Here is an 18609-nt window from a genome sequence, read left to right as displayed (position 1 = left end):
ATCTGATCTCTGATCCTGATACTCTGATACTCTGACTCGATACTCTGAACTCTGAACTCTGTACGCTGATACTCTGATTACTCTGTATGACACTCTGATCTGCACTCTGTATAACTCTGACACCTCTGATACTCATACTCTGATATCTCTGATACTCTGACACTCTCTCTACTCTACTCTGCACTCTGCACCGTCCTCAGCTGGCAGTGAGACTCCTGACATCGACGCCCCTGCCCCTCAAACGGTTCCACACACTCCAGAATGCATTGCACGGCTGCTCACCATAGACAATGTGTGGGAAATGACGCTTGACAGTGGGACACATTGCACACGAAGACAAGGAGGAATAGGGGTGTGTGTGTGTGTGTGTGTGTGTGTGTGTGTGTGTGTGTGTGTGGTGTGTGTGTGTGTTGTGTGTGTGTGTGTGTGTGTGTGTGTGTTCCCTCCTGATCCATAACGTCTCGCCTCCCATTCTACATTAGGCAGAGCCGTTAGCACGGCTGCACGCGCACAAACCCATTCTACATTTGATACTACTTCACACGCGCACGCACGCACACACGCAGACGCACGCACGCCGCAAACAACACAGAACCAGCAGCAATCAAAAACAACACTATTAGGTTTTTTACAGTTGATAAAGACAGGGCACTCTGAAGACACGTGTGCCAAACTAGACTCTAACTAGAGTCTGCACTGACCAACAATCAACCATGTAGCATTCAACATTTGGTGTTTTCACAAATGTAGGATTTGTGAAAGCACGTGTAACCACTCTCCTTCTAATTCCTGAACTTGGTGCTTTTGTGTTCATTAATTCATTGTCACTCAGTCCATCCACAGACAGCACCGGTGAGCCAACTTTGTCTAAATGTGTTTGATTTTAAAGCAAAAGTAACTTATCGGGCAGAATGTTGAGTTATTTCATTATTTTTATTTATTAGATTTTTTTGCAGTTAGACCGTTATTGACAGACAGCTTAGACAGAAAGTGGAAGAGGAGCAGAGAAGACAGAGAGACGAGATCAGACAGAGAAGGAGATGACACGGAAATAACGCGCTGTTTTCAGAGTATATTATTATATTTAGTTATTGGAATACTAATGATTAAATGTAAGCAGTCCAGCTGATGGAGGTGGAGCAGATCTACTGTTGGAGGGTTTATCTGTAGCACATGTCTCATGTTTAAAAATACATTTTGTTTCTAAATTTGTCTGTGAAGAAACTAAGTGGTAAAAAAAGTGTTGTAAAACTAGTCAATTTATATAATCATAATATTCCACTCTGAGATGTGGTGAAGAGAGAGTAGAAAGTTGCAGGAATGAAATACTCTAACCTCAACTTGTATAAGTAGGCTACAGTTGAGGTACTTTGTGACTTAATTGTAATTATACTGAGGATTTTATAGACTTTAACCAATATGGTTTAAAAGGGAAAAAGATGTACAGTTTACAGTTATTAAAATGATCTTCCATTTAAAAAAAAATAAAATTAGGAATAAAAATGGTGCAAATAAATGAATTCAGTTAGTGTCACCTACACAGAACGTGGATCTCAGAGCAACGATAGCAACGGTCCCACTGCTTTGTGGCCTTGATCAGTTAAGTGTTCTTGGTGAGCTTGTTTCTCTGCCTTAGACCACATTTTGTGACATTGCATCTATTGACAATGACATATCCTGCATATAGCTACGATTTTTGTATGTATATAGCAACTTGTCCCTGGCAGGTCTGTGGAAGGGGTGTACTAACCCCGTGTGGGTGTGTGGGGGTGCATGGTTTGTGGGTGTGTGGAGTTGGAGAAAAGGAACTAGTAACCAGCTAGATGGGATTGCCATTTGAACTAAACTAACACTTTGTCGATTGGTTTCTCCAGTTCTGCAGTTGTTTCTGCAGCAGGATGGCTTCAAACCAAACGTATGAGGTCACCATGCACTGGGAGTTCATCCAGAGACTCTAGTCATCAACTTTGGTGAGAAGAGAAGACTCTGATATTCAGATCATACTCATTCACACCTGGAGGGGAAATTCATATTTCCTGCCAAAGACCAAGTGAACCAAATGAAAAGTTAGCAACCACAGCCTGGAACACGATTCATGGAGGTCACCCATTGCCATGGAAGCCTTTGAGGATGCATATTAAAGTACATTAACGTTGCTTTAGCTGGGAGAAGTTATATATTATATCCTCGCTGGTTCCATCTGCAGGGTTCCAAGCAGCAGAGCTCGTTGGGACACTGTGATCCTTCAGGTTGACACGGGGGTAAGGAAGGGTGGTTCCTTTAACTTTTGACTACTGGGTTAAGGTGCAGGAGTAGGTTGTGAGATCAGGACTTAGCAAAAGAATTTGAACCTCCCCCTTCCCTAAAGCCAAAACGGTCTCATAAGACCCTCCCCCACAAGGGAGAATGAATGCGTGTGCATGAGCAGTGATGAAATCGACTACAGGCGTAGGTGATTTTTTTTTTTTTTAATGACGCGCTTCATGTAGTTCTAAAGGAACATAGGGTCGGCTTCAGAAAATATGACAGAAAGTTAGTTTTTATAGGTCATACTGCTGCCACTTTAACACAAAACACTTATCTGTAGGAACCTTTCCCTTATTTAGTGGACACTGGAATAATATCAAAAAACAGTGGTTAAAACACTCACTTTTGTGGACAGAAATTGTCAATGCACATTTGTCCAATAAAGTTACAGCTGGCGGTTCGCGGCTGTCGTTATAGCGTTCTCGCTCAATACTCAACCAATTTCATTCAGTGTGACTCTATGACCATATGCCCATACTTATGTTATTCTTCCCGGATTTTCGTCCCGCTACTAGTCCCGGAGCGTTGCAACACGGGCACACAACATAAATCAAACGTGTGTAATGTTCGGATGGTGTGCTATGACTTTTCTAAGACTTGACGGGTTTTACCGAAATCGGCAAAAAAACGGCAAAAGATTCTCATAGACTTGAATGGGAAATGTTCGGGAAATCGCTCAAAACCCCCCTCTTTGGGACGTGCTGTATCGCCATACTTTAACGTGAGAAATGATTCAAAGTTTAAAAAACGAAGACAAGATTTGGCGTTATGATTGCTGATGGCGTTCAGATATAAGCAGGTTTCTTCAAACCCAGTTTACGTATCGTCCGTTTTCAGACCGTCTCACATTTTCCAAGTGTGGTATGTGCGGAATGTTGAGGCTAGAGTGCAGGACAGGGGGAGGGGGAGGAGAAAAAATCATTGGTTCTCTCTCTTAACTTGCTCCACACAAACAGTTCAACTTGTCATGGACCAATTTATCCATCAAAACGTAGGTATTCTTGTCGTTTCAGTTATGGGCTAGTATGCAATATGAATTATATTTTCACACCCTTTCAAATGACAAGAGTTCCCAATCTTCCTCCAGTCACACGCCCTGTTAAACATCGTCCACATGTCTGAGCAGAACGCAGAGCGAACCACTTTTTTACACGCTGATACGCCCCCATTTCTAAGTTTACCGCATAAAATTTAATATCAATACGTTCAGAAAGGCCTTTGGTGCCCACTAGAACATTTTTATTGAAGCTAGTTATCCCTTTGATGATATGATCATTTGTGAGAGCTGGTCAGTATCTGAATAGCTGGTGAACAGCTGACAGGTACAGTTGTTAAACTGATTGCAGATCAAAGAGATGAACATCACAGAGTGAAAGGTTCCTATTGGTCCTAGTAAACCAGGCAATCATACTCTGTATGTCTGTCTGTGGACTCATCCGTTCCTCTCTCCAGACACACACACAGACACAAAGGTTAAGACATTATTTGTTATTGAGTTTTTATTGCTATTCGCATGTGCACCAAGAAGAAGGCACACTGGTAAAATTTGCGGAATTTCTAGTTTTCATTTTTGTGACGTTAGTACTCAGACACCGTGCATTGGAAAATGGGTTGTGTTGGAAAAAAAACAATACAGCCTTAAAATCAATAATAAGAACTGTGTTGTGGTTCTGTGCCAGGGAAGATGAGGAGGTTCCATGGAAACCAACAGCTGGAGGGGCCCGATGATGACACACCGGTGGTGAAGCAGGCTCGGAGATGGTCTTCCACGACCTCGTCCAGCCGAAGGTCCCGATAAGATCCTGTCCAACAGGGAGGCTACGCTGACGTCCAAGATCTTCTCCAGGACCTGAAATTATAGAGAGGAAAAACTACAAATATGCCGGGTTTTCTATTTGTGCACTGCAGAGTTTCCAGGGTATACCTGGAGAGAAGCCATGTGAAGCCAAGCCGTTTTCATTGTTTAAGCAAAGACCATCAATGAATTTTAGGAAATTAAATTGCACAAATGTAATGCTACCAGCCAAACATTAAGTGTCTGCTTTTTTAGATTGTTTCAGATTTTGTTTTTGTTTTTGTACACAATATATAAATGTTTCTATGGAGACTGCCACTTGTTATATAGCCCTGGAGGTTTTGGCGTTCCATCAATCTTTTGTGAAACATAAACATGTTTAATGTTTTTTGTTGTGAAAATAAATATAAAAATTGTAAGTCGTCGAGACTATTTATGATTTTGGACTATGTAAGATAAAATTGATTTTTTTTATTATGTTTAAATTGCAAAGCAAAGTAGAAATGTTTCAATAACATAGATTCAGAAGATTACAGTTCTTCAAACAGACAAATCACAACGTTTCCCCTCAACCTGACCCTGGGACTTATTTGGGGTTTTAAGAACATTCTGAAATAAAAATCTTTATCATAATACTCATAATCTAAATATTGTCTTTATCAATTTCCAACAGACTGAGATAACATCTAGGTTTAGGGAATGCATCAGTCTCTACTAGCACACTATTAAAACATGGAAGTGGGGTTGTTTGTTGTAATAAGGTTATAATTCTGTAAAATCCAATGGAAAAACATAAGTGTCATATCCGTAATGTTCTGAGTCAGGAATACATGTTTTATCACAGGAATAAGAAAGGCACGCTGTTTCAGGTAGAAAACAGGACTTGGACATTTATTAGTATTATTATATACTGTAAAATTAGAAGATAGAAGCCGAGATTTCTTTTAAATACATGCAATCATTTCACCAGCAAGGGGCAGAAGTAAACTATGAGGGGCAGAGTTGAAGTAGAGGGGCAGTAAGTGACTGTGAGGGCAATGTTGGAAGTGTGTGGCAGAAGTTGTGAACTGTGAGGGAGATGTGAGAGGGGAATGAGTTAAAAGTGTGAGGGGCAGATGTTGAAGGCTGTGAGGGGCAGATGTTGAAGTGTGAGGGCAGATGTTGAAGTGTGAGGGGCAGATGTTGGAAGTTGTGGAAGTTAAAGTGCACGTAGCTGGTTGCAGGTGAGGGGCAGATGTAGAACGTGGGCAGAGTGAGGGGCAGAAGTTGAACTGTGAGGGGCAGAAGTGTGAAGAGTGGTGAGGAGTCTAAAGTAGTAGCTGCGTTGCAGTGTGAGGGGCAGAAGTTGAACTGTCGAGGGGGCAATGTTTGAAGGTGGGATAGAAGCGAAGTAAGGGGCAGGAAGTGTGAACGTGAGGGGCAGATGGTGAGTAGTGTGGAAGGTAAAGGAAAAGTGCTGACGTTGCAGTGTGAGGGGCAGAGTGTGAAGAACTGTGAGGGGCAGATGGGAAGTGTGTGAATGCGACTGGAAGTAGAGGGGAGAAGAAGTTGCAACGTGAGGGGCAGATTGTTGAAGTTGGGGAAGTTAAAGTGAAAGTGCTGACGTTGCAAGTGTGAGGGAGCAGATGTTGAACTGGAGGGGCACGAAGGGAAGTGTGGGGCAGATGTTGAAGTGTGAGGGTTGGTTGAAAGGGGCAGACGTTAAAGTGTGAGGGCAGATGTTAAGAGAGGGCAGAAGTTGTAGTGGAGAAGTTGAGAGGGGCAGAAGTTATAAAAAGGGCCAGAAGTTGACGTAAGAGGGGCAGAGTAGAGGGCCAGATGTTGAAGTGGAGCAGCAGATTGTGGAAGTAAGAGGGATATGTTGAACTGTGAGGGGCGGAAGGGAGAGTTGACAGTCTTGAGGGCAGAGTTGAACGTGTGAGGGGAGATGTTGAAGTGTGTGACGTGAAAGGCAGGTGCTGATGTTGAAGTAATAGGGTCAGATGTTAAACTTGGGGCAGAAATGAAGAGTGAGGGCAGAAGTTGAAGTGTGAGGGGAGAAGTGAAGTAGTGGGCAGAAAGTTGAATAAGATCGGCAGAAGTTGAACTGGCCGGATTAAGTGAGGGGCGAAAGTATGAAGAAAAAAAAACTTGCGAGGGGCAGAAGATGAAACTGTGAGGGCAGAAGATGAACTGTGAGGGGCAACGTGAGTGCGAGGGCAGAAGGATAAAAGCATATGGGGGGCAATTGCAGTTTGGATTCGGGTAAACCACATCAGTAACAGTTGCGTGGAGCGGACACTGCGTCCCAGGAAACACTTCAAATTCAGCGCCATCGCCCCTCAGCTCCTCGTGGAGATCTCCCAGAGTCCTCGTCTGCAGGTATTTGTCGCCAGGGGCAACATTGTTGCCCCAGTGCGCGCTGGCCAGCCACATCCTCACGTTGGCGCTGTAGCAGCAGAACGCCGACCAGAGCACGGAGGGGACGTTGATCCGGTTCCGAGGTAGGTGCTTGCTGCTGCTGGCCGGGGCCCGCGGGACCCACGAAGCCTCGGGACCCCGTTTGTTGCCCCCGCAGGTATTTCTGCCCATGACGCACCTGACGCAGGTCTCCATCCGGTTCCAGCTCCGCTGGTTGAATCTGGCGGCCTGCGGCACGGCGTTGGTCAGGGTGAAGGTGGCCATTTTGTCGGAGCCGTTGAAGGCGTGAGAGCTCGGGAACAGGTGGCCCCGGTCGAAGGCCCCGTTACCCCGGTAGTCCGCGGTCCCGGCCTGGTGGACGTACGTCTGGTTCTTGTCCCCGAGCTTCATGTTCTTCTCGTCTTCGCCCTCAAGCTGGAAGAGTGAGTTAAAATCCAAATTACGTATGAAAAAAATCATAACAATTATGTGATCAACTATTGAAATCACGACATCGAATGTGTACTTGGCAACAGCGTTGGAATCATTATGTTATTTTTGGGACATTAAAAAGAACATGTATGGCCAACATGAGGCAAACATGAGGAAAACATGAGTGGCAAATGAGGGACAACATGAGGGCAACATGAGGTCAACATGAGGACATCATAGAGGGCAACCATGAGGACAACATGGGGACAAAGAGGGCACAACATGAGGGCCAACATGAGACAAAATGCAGGAATCATGAGGGCAAACATGAGGACAACATGGGGGACAACATGGAGACAACATAGGGCACATAGGAACAACATGGAGGACAGCTGAAGTGGGCACCATGATGGACAACCTGGGACAAAAATGGACAATTTGGGAACTAACCACGGGATGGCAACATCGGGACAACGTGAGGGCACCGTGGGCACAACTGAGGGCACGCATGACATGAGACACAAGTGAGGACAAGAATGGACAAGATGAAGCACTGACGAACGAGAACCTGAGGACAACATGAAGCCAACATGAGTGACAACATAGGACAACATGAAGGCAACTAAGACACTAGATACACAATGAGGACACTAGAGGACACATGAAGACAACATGAAGACAACATGGAGGACAACATGACAGGACAACATGAAGACAAATAAGCAACATGAGTGGAACACATGAAGGACAACAATGACAAAGAGGACAACATGAAGACAACCAGAAGCCATGACAAGGACATCAATGAGAAAGAAGAAATTAGGGTAATTAGTTATAGATATACAAGGTTTGTTTTGGGGGGGGGTGCACTGGTCATTTTGAATATTGGGGGGTTTCTTCTAACCCCACCGTCCTGTAAACCACGCCTATTGCACATAAATAACCCAACATGCAACCAGCTTTCCAGCTGAAACAGTAATACTAATAGACAGTGTGGTCCTTTGGACCGGACCCACCGGGGTTTTCGATCTTCAGTCGTTGGGGGTTCCTTTCCGACCCACCCCCCCTCTGTACTGTACGAGAGAGAACACCAAACACACTTGGTCCGGTCTCGGTGTCGTAGTAGGGTCCACAAAACCGTCCTCACGCCTCTCTCCAAAGTGGCAAATGCTTTTGTATCGGTTCTGGTTAGGATCCTGCCGCCCTCCAAGAGGCCGGCACGCTGGGGGACCTCCCCTGAGGAGGAACTGAACGGTCGCAGTCCCAACGAGGCCACCCTTCGGCCCCGGGTGGGGAAGACAGGAAGAGGGAGGGCGTCGAGGAGGCAACCCCGGGTCGCCTGTCGTCATCGTCAAAAGCTGGGTGTAATTCAGGGGGGGGACGGGCAACAAAAACACACAGTTATATTATTAGTTATTATTATTATATTATGTTAGGGACCAGGCACAGTTTCAAGCTCAGTACCAGACGTAGATATACAGCTAAAGAGATACTCTGATACTCTGATACTCTGATACTCTGATACTCTGACACTCTGATACTCTGATACTCTGATACTCTGACACCTTTTCACCGGTCAGTCCTCAGCTGGCAGTGAGACTCCTGACTCGACGCCCTGCCCCTCAAACGGTTCCACAACACTCCCAGAATGCATTGCACGGCTGCTCACATAGACAATGTGTGGGAAAATGACGCTTGACAGTGGACACATCTGCACACGAAGACAAGGAGGAATAGGGGTGTGTGTGTGTGTGTGTGTGTTGTGTGTGTGTGTGTGTGTGTGTGTGTGTGTGTGTGTGTGTGTGTGTGTGTGTGTGTGTGTTCCCTCCTGATCCATAACGTCTCGCCCTCCCATTCTACATTAGCAGAGCCGTTTATGCACGGCTGCACGCGCACAAACGCCATTCTACATTTGATACTACTTCACACGCGCACGCACGCACACACGCACGCACGCACGCACGCACGCACACACACAGAACCAGCAGCAATCAAAAACAACACTATTACAGGTTTTTACAGTTGATAAAGGACAGCGGGCACATCTGAAGACACGTGTGCCAAACTAGACTCTAACTAGAGTCTGCACCTGACCAACAATCACCATGTAGCATTCAACATTCTGAGTGTTTCACAAATGTAGGAATTTGTGAAAGCACGTGTAACCACTTCCTTCTAATTCCTGAACTCTGGTGCTTTTGTGTTCATTAATTCATTGTCACTCAGTCCATCACACGAACAGCAACGGTGAGCCAACTTTGTCTAAATGTGCTTTGAATTTTAAAGCAAAAGTACTTATCGGGCAGAATGTTGAGTTATTTCATTATTTTTATTTATTAGATTTTCTTTTTGCATTTTAGACCGTTATTTGACAGGACAGCTTAGACATGAAAGTGGACAGAGAGACAGAGACAGACAGAGAGACAGAGACAGACAGAGACAGGAGATGACACGGAACTAACGGCGCTGTTTCAGAGTTATCTTATTATATTTATGTTATTGGAATACTAATGATTTAACATGTAAGCAGTCCAGCTGATGGAGGTGGAGCAGATCTACTGTTGGAGGGTTTAATCTGTAGCACATGTCTCATGTTTAAAAATTAACATTTTGTTTCTAAAATTTGTCTGTGAAGAAACTAAAGTGGTAAAAAAAAGTTGTAAAAACTAGTCAATTTATATAATACATAATATTCCACTCTGAGATGTGGTGAAGAAGAAGTAGAAAGTTGCAGGAAATGGAAATACTCTTAACCTCAACTTGTTACTAAGTAGGCTACAGTTGAGGTACTTTGTGACTTTAATTGTAATTATACTGAGGATTTTATAGACTTTAACCAATATGGTTTAAAAGGGAAAAAGATGTACAGTTTACAGTTATTAAAATGATCTTCCATTTAAAAAAAAACATAAAATTAGGAATAAAAATGGTGCAAATAAATTGAATTCAGTTATTGTCACCTACACAGAACGTGGATCTCAGAGCAACGATAGCAACCGGTCCCATCCTGCTTTGTGGCCTTGATCAGTTTTAAGTGTTCTTGGTGAGCCTTGTTTCTCTGCCTTAGACCACATTTTGTGACATTTGCAATCTATTGACAATGACATATCCTGCATATAGCTACAGTATTTTGTATGTATAGCACTGTCCTGGCAGGTCTGTGGAGAGGGGTTGTACTAACCCCGTGTGGGTGTGTGGGGGGTGCATGGTTTGTGGGTGTGTGGAGTTGGAGAAAAGGAACTAGTAACCAGCTTAGCCTGGGATGCCATTTGAACTAAACTAACACTTTTGTCGATTGGTTTTCTCCAGTTCTGCAGTTGTTCTGCAGCATGATGGCTTCAAACCAAACGTATGAGGTCACCATGCACTGGGGAGTTCATCCAGAGACTCTAGTCATCACTCTTTTGGTGAGAAGAGAAGACTCTGATATTCAGATCATACTCATTCACACCTGGAGGGGAAATTCATATTTCCTGCCAAAGACCAAGTGAACCAAATAGAGAAGTTATAGCAACCACAGCCTGGAACACAGATTCATGAGAGTCACCATTGCCATGAGAAGCCTTTGAGGATGCATATTAAGTATCCTTAACGTTGCTTTCAGCTGGTAGAAGTTATAATATTCCTCTCTGTGCTTCATCATCTGCAGGGTTCCAAGCAGCAGAGCTCGTTGGGACACTGTGATCCTTCAGGTTGCACACGGGGGTAAGGAAGTGGTTTCCTTTAACTTTTTGACTACTGGGTTAAAGGTGCAGGAGGTAGGATTGTGAAGATCCAGGACTTAGCCAAAGAATTTGAACCTCCCCCCTTTCCGCTAAAGCCCAAAACGGTCTCATAAGACCCTCCCCCCACAAGGGAGAATGAATGCGTGTGCATGAGCAGTGATTGAAATCGCACTACAGGCTGTAGGTATTTTTTTTTTTTTTAAATGACCTGCTTCATGTAGTTCTAAAGGAACATAGGGTCGGCTTCAGAAAATATGACAGAAAGTTAGTTTTATAGGTCATACCTGCTGCACCTTTAACACAAAACACTATATCTGTAGGAATCCTTTCCCTTATTTAGTTGGACACTTGGAATAATTATCTAAAAACAACAGTGGTAAAAACATCCACTTTTTGTGGACAGAAATTGTCAATGCACATTTGTCCAATAAAGTTACAGCTGTCGGTTCGCGGCTGTCCGTTATAGCGTTCTCGCTCAATACTCAACCAATTTTCATTCAGTGTGACTCTATGACCATTATTGCCCATACTTATTGTTATTCTTCCCCCGGATTTTCGTCCCGCTACTAGTCCCGGAGCGTTGCCAACACGGGCACACAAAATACATCAAAACGTGTGTAATGTTCGGGTATGGTGTGCTATGACTTTTCTAAGAGATTTGAAAAGTTTTTCGGTTTTACCGAAATCGGCAAAAAAACGGCAAAAGAATTCTCATAGACTTGAATGGGAAATGTTCGGGAAATCGCTCAAAACCCCCCCTCTTTGGGACCGTGCTGTATCGCCATACTTTAACGTAGAAACATGATTCAAAGTTTAAACCGAAGACAAGATTTTGGCGTTTATTGAGCTGAATGGACGTTCAGATATAAAGCACGGTTTCTCTCAAATCCCAGTTTACGTATCGTCCCGTTTTCAGACCGTCTCACATTTTCCAATGTGTGTGTATGTGGCGGAATGTTGAGGCTAGAGTGCAGGACAGAGTGGGGAGATTGAAAAAATCATCTTGGTTCTCTCTCTATAACTTGCTCCCACACCAACAGTTCTAACTTGTCATGGACAATTTATCCATCAAAACGTAGGTATTCTTGTCTAGTTTCAGTTAATGTGCTCATGTATGCAATATGAATTATATTTTTCACTCACCGACCTTTCAAATGACAAGAGTTCCCAATCTTCCTCCATCCACGGCCATGTTAAACATCGTCCACATGTCTGAGCAGAACGCAGAGCGAACCACTTTTTTACATCGCTGATACGCCCACATTTCTAAGTTTATCCGCATAAAATTTAATATCAATACGTTCAGAAAGGCCTTCTGGTGCCCACTAGAACATTATTTTATTGATAGCTAGTATCCCTTTGATGATATGATCATTTGTTTGAGAGCTTGTTCAGTATCTGAATAGCTGGTGACACAGCTGACAGGTACAGTTGTTAACTGATTGCAGATCAAAGAGATGACATCACAGAGATGAAAGGCTTCCTATTGGTCCTTAGTAACCAGGCAATCATACTCTGTATGTCTGTCTGTGGACATCTATCCGTCTCCCTCTCTCTCAGACACACACACAGACACAAAGGTTAAGACACTTATTTGTTATTGAGTTTTGTTGCTATTCGCATGTGCACCAAGAAGAAGGCACACTGGTAAAATTTCTGCGGAATTTTCTAGTTTTCATTTTTGTAGACGTTAGTTACTCAGACACCAGTGCATTGGAAAATAGGGTCTGTGTTGGGAAAAAAAACAATACAGCCCTTAAAATCAATCAATAAGCAACTGTGTTGTGGTTCTGTGCCAGGGAAGATGAGGAGGTTCCCATGGAAACCAACCAGCTGGAGGAGGCCCTGATGATGAGCACCCCGGTGGTGAAGCAGGCTCTGGAGATGGGTCTTCCTCCGCACCTCGTCCAGCAGAAGGTCCTCGATAAGATCCTGTCCAACAGGGACGGCTACGCTGACGTCCAAGATCTTCTCCAGGACCTGAACTTATAGACGAGGAAAAACTACAAATATGGCCGGGTTTTCCTATTTGTGCACTGCAGAGTTTCCAGGGTATTACCTGGAGAAGCCATGTGAAGCCAAGCCGTTTTCATTGTCTTTAAGCAAAGACCATCAATGAATTTTAGGAAATTAAATTGCACAAATGTAATGCTACCAGCCAAACATTAAGTGTCTGCTTTTTTAGATTGTTTTCAGATTTTGTTTTTGTTTTTGTACACAATATATAAATGTTTCTATGGAGACTGCCACTTGTTATTAAGCCCCTGGAGGTTTTTTTTGGCGTTTGTCCATCACATCTTTTTGTGAAACGTATAACACTGTTTTAATGTTTTTGTTGTGAAAATAAAACGTATCAAGTTGTAAAGTCCTTCGAGACATATTTATGATTTTGGACTATGTAAATAAAATTTTTGTATTAAAAAAAACACATGATTTGAATTGATTTTATTATGTTTAAATTGCAAAGCAAATGTAGAAATGTTTCAATAAATAGATTCAAGATTACAGTTCTTCAAACATGACGAATCACAACGTTCCCCTCAAACTGACCTGGGACTTATTTGGGGTTTTAAGAACAATTCTGAAATAAAATCTTTTTATCATATATACTTCATAATCTATTTTTAAATATTGTCTTTATCTCAATTTCCAACAGCTGAGATAACATCTATGTTTAGGGAATGCATCAGTCTCTACTAGCACACTATTAAACATGGAAGTGGGGTTTGTTTGTTGTCATAAGGTTATAATTCATGTTAAAAATCCACTATGGAAACAACATAAGTGTCATATCCAGAATAATGTTCTGAGTCAGGAATACATGTTTATCACAGGAAATAAGGAAAGGACGCTGGTTTCAGGTAGAAAACATGGAACTTGTTCCATTTATTATGTATTATTATATTACTTGTAAAAATTAGAAGATAGAAGCCGAGATTTCTTTTAAATACATGCAATTTCATTTTGAAACCAGCAAGGGGCAGAAGTTAAACTATGAGGGGCAGAAATGTTGAAGTGTGTGAGGCAGAAGTTGAACTGTGAGGGGCAGATGTTGAAGTGTGTGAGGCAGAAGTTGAACTGTGAGGGGCAGATGTTGAAGTGTGGAAGTTAAGTGCAAGTACTGACGTTTGCAGTGTGAGGCGGAGAATTTGAACTGTGAGGGCGAAGTTGACTGTTGAGGACAGAAGTTTAAGTTGAGAGTTAGTACAAGTACTGACGTTTGCAGTGTAGGGGCAAAAGTTGACTGTGAGGGCAGATGTTGACAGTGGTGGGGGGGCAGATGTTGAAGTGTGAGGGGCAGATGTGGAACTGTTGAGGGGCAGATTTGTGACTGTGAGGGGCAGATTTTAAAGAAGAAGGGCAGAAGTTGAAGTGTGAGAAGTTGAAGAGGGGCAAAAGTTAAACTAAAAGGGCCAGAAGTTGATGTAAGAGGGGCAGAGTTAGAGGGCCAGATGTTGAAGTGCGAGAAGCAGATTTTGAAGTAAGAGGGGCATATCTTGAACTGTGAGGGGCAGATGTTGAAGTGTGAGGGGCAGATGTTGAAGTGTGTGACGTTAAAGTGCAAGTAGCTTACGTTGCAGTGTGAGGGGCAGAAGTTGAACTGTGAGGGGCAGATGTAGAACTGTGAGGGGCAGATGGTGAAGTGTGAGAAGTTAAAGTACAAGTAGCTGACGTTGCAGTGTGAGGGGCAGAAGTTGAAGTGAGAGGGGCAGATGTTGAAGTGTGTGATGCAGAAGCTGAAGTAAGAGGGGCAGAAGTTGAACTGTGAGGGGCAGATGTTGAAGTGTGAGAAGTTAAAGTGAAAGGTGCTGACGTTGCAGTGTGAGGGGCAGATGTTGAACTGTGAGGGGCAGATGTTGAAGTGTGTGACGTTAAAGTGCAAGGTGCTGATGTTGAAGTAATAGGGTCAGATGTTAAACTGGTGGGGCATATCTTGAACTGTGAGGGCGCGATGTTGAAGTGTGAGGGGCAGATGTTGAAGTGTGTGACGTTAAGTGCAAGTACTTACGTTGCATGTGAGGGGCAGAAGTTGAACTGTGAGGGGCAGATGTGAACTGTAGAGGGTCAGATGGTGAAGTGTGAGAAGTTAAAGTACAAGTACGCTGAGTTGCAGTGTGAGGGGGAAGTTGAAGTGAGAGGGGCAGATTTTGAAGTGTGTGATGCAGAGCTGAAGTAAGAGGGCAGAAGTTGAACGTGAGGGCAATGTTGAAGTGTGAGAAGTTAAAGTGAAAGGGCTGACGTTCCGTGTGAGGGGCAGATGTTGAACGTGTGAGGGCAGATGTTGAAGTGTGTGACGTTAAAGTATCAAGGTGCTGATGTAAGTAATAGGGTCATGTTAAACTGTGAGGGGCAGAAGTTGAAGTGTGAGGGCAGAAGTTGAAGTAACTCACCACACAACCACACACACACACACACACCACACACACACACACACACACACACACACCACACAACACACCACACCACACACACACACACACACACACACACACTCTCTCACTCACACACACACACACACACACACAACACACCACAGATAAATCCTTCGTCCAACAGTTTGCTTGTGTTATTAAATATCTCATACATCATTAACACACACACTTTCCTGTTGTCACAACCCTCCTGACCTTTGACCTTTACTGCGGCTAGAAGAGATCAGCTTACTGCGGAGAACGAGGAAGAAAAGAAAGAGAGGAAGAAAAGGAAGAGAGGAAACGTCTTTCACTTCAATCCACCTTCCTACCAGCCAATTAACAACTAAAGTTTGTTTTGCGTATAGCACTGTTAAAACAAAGTACACAGACTCAGACATAATTTAAGTATACGTCCACATAATGTACTTAAATGTTCTTTTTTGTTACATAATATTATTGTACTTCATCTATGTATAGTGGTACTTAATATACCCTAATATGCGATGAAGTGTACTAGACTGCACTGGGGCTGGGCTATTAACTGGATTTTAAAGGGGAAGGAGTGTGGAAGTTTTACTTCACCCGGCTCCCTTTTGCATGTGTAAAAAGAGGTTTTGGCAGTGGAAGTGTTGACAACCATGTCCCCTATGGAGATATGTCACATCGGTTTCACTTGCCGCAAATTTGAATGTAACTTGTGTGAATGAGATTGGGTCGGGTACAGTATTTGACACAAAAAATTGGAGAACACTTGTCTCTCAATTCCCCTTTTACTTTATTAAAATAAAATAAATAATAAGAATCCCGGGCTTACCTTAATGTGTTGCAATTAATTCAACGTCTGTCTCTCTTGTTAACTGCATTTTAACCCAATATATCAGAACTACGACCAAAGAACGTTGAAAAAAGTCACAAATGTTGGAAAAAGCTTCAAAAACGCAGGACAAATTCAACAAAAACTGTTTGGGTTTTTTTTTACGCTGGAAAAAGTGACCAAATAAAATCAGAAAAATTGCCAAAGGTGACAAAAAGATTGGTAAATGTGAGAAATGAAAGTGACAAAATGTTTTTTGAAAGAAATCTACAAAAACGTTGAAAAGTGTAGAAAGAAAACATTAAATGTTTAAATTTCGACCCAGAAAAACTCCAAGTTGCAGGTTGACGGGGAGACAACACGAGGGTTAAAGGAGTATGAGTGTACACGTTTTACTTCTGCCTACTCCTTTTTGTATGTGTAGAGGTTTTTAAGTTTTTTAAGTGTTATTTTTGTTTGTTTTGTTATTACTATTTTTCTGTTTTATTTTCATTTACATGTTCAAAATCAAGATATCAAATAATTTTGATTGTGAACACTCACAAAAACAATTTAATTGAGAAAAACTATTATTTTGCACATTAGGTTTTGCAAGTAAACAACTAAAAGAAATGGGTAAGTATAACATTTTTCTACTACTACTTAAAAAAACTTGACAGGTATAATAATAATAATGATGCAATTTATTTAAAGGTGCCTTTCTCTGCACTCAAGGACGCCGTACAGGGTATACATACGTTAAAAACAGCAAAAAAATATATACTAAGAGAAAAGGCAGAACAATAGACAGTTGTAAAAACCATCAACTGATTTAAAAAGGTTAAACTTAGCTTTTAAAGTTTAGTGCAGTGGTTCCCAAGGTACGTCATTTAAATAAGCCATGCATGGTTCTGTTGCAATGTCAAAAAAGCACGCACAAGTTTGGGAAAGGATAAAGGTCAGGTTTATAAAAAGCCGAAAAGAACCATCGAATGTAACCACAGGATGTAGTGTGTTTTATTTCAATGTATTGTGTCACATCTCTTGTCAACATGACTCATATGAAGGAGATTTTGGTGAAGAAGTTACAGTGAAAACACCGGCCTGGAGCCTATTGTGGGACACACTGACACATGACTCAAACAAAACTTGGATTAGCATCAACAACACAGAGCCCACACCACACAAAAAAAATGCTCTCAATTCCTCTTTTACTTTATTGAGATAAACAATAAGAATCCCGGGCTTTCCTTTACGTCTCCATGTTATTCTCTCTGCTGCTGTGTCTTTAATGACAAACACACCCTAGAAAACTCTATACATGAAGTTTTAGTCTTTTACTCGAGAGGAGTCATGCAGCATCTGACCATCGCCAAATTATGCATTATTGTTATATCACATGACTCCTGTCTATCACCTGGTTCTGTCAGAGCTCTGATACTCTGACACCTTTTTTCACCGGTCAGTCCTCAGCTGCGTGAGACTCCTGACTCGATGTCCTTGGGTGTGTGTTTGTGTGTGTGTGTTTGTTTGTGTTGTGTTGTGTGTGTGTGTGTGTGTGTGGGTTGTGTTGCGTGTGTGCGTGTTTTTCCCGTCCTGATCCTGACGTCTCGCCCTGCCCCTCCACATTAGCAGAGCCTTTTTGCACGCTCTGGCACGCGCACAAACGCCATTCTACATTCGATACTACTTCACCCACAAACACACACACACACCCACACACAGAACCAGTGGCAAACCACAACAACACTATTACAGGTTTTTACGATAAAGGACAGCGGGCACATCTGAAGACACGTGTGCAAAACTCCAACTCCAGTCTGCACTGACTGGATCAGTCACCTGACCAACTCATCAACAGGAACACAACTCTTCACACACACGTCTCAGAACAGGCTCAGTGCAGCCACTATGCACACTATGCACAGTCCTCACTAGGCAACACACACACACACACAAATACACACTCCCGTCCCACCAGAAATACACACAAGTAAAACACAGCGTCAACACCAGTACCCACCGGCCTCCCCATGTTTAGAGGTGTATATACTCAACCGCAGCTGGCTGCATGTCCTCCCCCCCCCCCCCCCCCCCCTCTCTCTCCCTTTCATTTCTTCAGCTGTCCTGTTTAAAATAAAGGCTTAAAATGCCCCAAAATAATCTAAAAACCAAAAAGAATAGTGCAACTAATCCTGCCTCTCCCGGCATCCTGCAGCAGGTTGTCTTCATCACGTTGGACGTCTGCATCCTCTCTAGGTACTAATGAATGTATTGGTGGTGTTTCCATTTCTTTCTGACAGCAAGAACGCAGTTTTACTATAATAAAGCTAGTGTTTTTCACGTTTATTTTATAGCGGTGTATGTAACGACAGACATTTGACCTGGACATGTTGGTATCTCTGCTCTTTAACTTTGGTTTTCTGGCTAACACATTCACCACACACGGCCGGAAACACAAATGAAGTCTGCAAACACATGTAACCACTTCCTGCTAATTCCTGAACTCTGGTGCTTTTGTGTTCATTAATTCATTGTCACTCAGTCCATCACATGAACGGCAACGGTGAGCCAACTTTGTCTAAATGTGCTTTAAATTTTAAAGCAAAAGTACTTATTGGGCAGAATGTTAAGTTATTTCATTATTATTATTTATTAGATTTTCTTTTTGCATTATTTGACAGGACAGCTTTAGACATGAAAGTGGACATAAAGAAACATGACACGGATCAAAGGGCGGTTGCCCTTTGGTCACGACAATCA

Source organism: Etheostoma spectabile, chromosome 9, assembly GCF_008692095.1.
Source record: "Etheostoma spectabile isolate EspeVRDwgs_2016 chromosome 9, UIUC_Espe_1.0, whole genome shotgun sequence".
Lineage (NCBI taxonomy): Eukaryota > Metazoa > Chordata > Actinopteri > Perciformes > Percidae > Etheostoma > Etheostoma spectabile.
The sequence above is the reverse complement of the archived record's forward strand: the minus strand, read 5'-3'. Positions refer to the sequence as shown.